The 2,040-nt window shown below is 35.5% G+C and overlaps 1 pseudogene; it reads right to left on the bottom strand.

Moving 5' to 3' along the window:
• Positions 1 to 1,017: 1,017 nt before the first annotated feature.
• LOC144376705 (transformer-2 protein homolog beta pseudogene) lies at positions 1,018 to 1,727 on the bottom strand (annotated as a pseudogene).
• Positions 1,728 to 2,040: the final 313 nt, after the last annotated feature.

The raw sequence follows: 2,040 nt of genomic DNA on the forward strand, positions 1-2,040 counted from the left end.
TCCAAATGAATTTCATGACTGCTTTTTATATTTTTATGAAGAACTTTATTGGAATTTTGAAGGGAATTGCATTGAATCTGTACATGATTTTGGTAGTATGGCCATTTTGACAATATTGATTCTGCCTATCTGAGAACATGGGAGGTCTTTCTATCTTCTAATGACTTCTTCAATTTCTTTAGTGTTCTGTATTTTTTATTGATCCTTCATCTCTTTTATTAGATTGATTGTTCATCAATACTTAGATTGACTTCTAAGTATTTTTTGAGGCTATTTTTAATTAAATAGTTTTCCTAATTTCTCTTTCAGCTGATTCATCACTGGAATACAGGAATGCAATTGATTTATGTGTGTTAATTTTGTATCCTGCTACTTTGCTGAATTCATTCATGAGTAAAGCCCTAGGTGTAATCCTCTATAATACAAATACAAATATACATACACACACACACACACACACACACACACACACACATGAAAGGCACTATTGACAACTTAAAATAGTTATAAGCACAAATAAGTTAGAAGGAAAAGCAGAAATAAAATTGTTTATATTTGCTTTTTTCCTTTGGCAGCATTTTACACACAGGCTTTGATCTTTAGAATACACTGTATTCTATAGGAAAACATTTTAAGTGAAATTTTGTACAATAGAAACTTCTCAACAGTCAAAACTTAGACTGTAAAATCATACTTGCAAAATATACTTTCCTGAAAACACTTAACAAACTACATCATACTACACAACTGCAGGAAAAAAACAGCCTTTCAACTCTACCAAATGTAGCTCTCTTAAAAAGTAGAAAAGTCCTGCCTTCACTAGGCACTGTCACCTTTTAAACAGGATGCAATAAAAAATATCCCAAAGCAATATCCAAGTTCTATGGCAGATTTCAGAACATCTTCAACTCTATGCTTTAATAGCAAGGATGTAAATGAGATCAAAATCTGGAATGTGACCTGTATACTATGACTATAGTAGTGAAAGGTAGCCCCTTATGTAAATATGATTTCTTTCTAGAGCATTTCTCCTCCACTTCTTCTTCTGTATAAAGTATTGTAATTATAATCATTATAGCCTCCATCATATCCTCTGTCACATAGTGAATTGCCACAGGTTGTTTTCCACGTGTAAATTCCTGGTGTTGTGGTATGTGGTCTCTTTGTTATAGAGAAATTAACTGTAATTCTATGTCCATCAAACTCCATTCCACTAGTACATACTTTAGCTTCCTTAGCATCATACATTTTCAACATATACAAAGGCAAATCCTCTTGACTACCTAGACACACCAGCAATAGGTCCATATTTAGAAAACACTTCTTTTAGATTTCTTTCCATAGTATACCAGTTCAACCCAAACACTCCAAGACAACAGTTTTGGTCAGGATTTGTTGGATTGTCCATGTGAGGTCCTCCGGTAGACATGGCAGATTGACTGTGACTGTGCCTTCTGTGATAATATTGACTGTAAACCTGATAGAGGAGCTTATTTGGGAGTTAAATCAAGACCACAGCCTTGCATAATGCCTTTGAAATCTTCTTCTGAATCTAGACCTAGATTCAGATCTGACCTGAACTTTGATCTGGAATATCTGCAAACTGCCTTGGACTAAGATCATGCAAGGATTTGCCTTACAGATTTCCCTGATCTATGAGCACTTACACTTCTGAAAGGAGAATGGGATTCATGGTGGCCATAGTTCTGCTCTCCACTGTGGATCATGACCCCTGACTGACAACACAGCTCACTGGTCTTCAACAGAAACTGCCAACTTCTTGCATCCTCTAAGGAGGCTCCACTCCACTCACAGGAGATACTGGTTTCCTAGACACTTAAAGCCTAAACATAAAACACCACTTTTGCATGGGCTCTAATTCTACAGGAACCCAAATATCCTTCAGATATTGTAACAGGTTCTTTGGGCAGTATTTAGGCAGTTCATTGTCAACTTTGCATACAATATTGATACCTAGATCAGATAGGAGAGGGACTCTGATTTAATTATTTCATCATGAAACTTAATCAAGAAACTTAA

Source organism: Ictidomys tridecemlineatus, chromosome 4 (assembly GCF_052094955.1).
Source record: "Ictidomys tridecemlineatus isolate mIctTri1 chromosome 4, mIctTri1.hap1, whole genome shotgun sequence".
Classification (NCBI taxonomy): Eukaryota; Metazoa; Chordata; class Mammalia; order Rodentia; family Sciuridae; genus Ictidomys; species Ictidomys tridecemlineatus.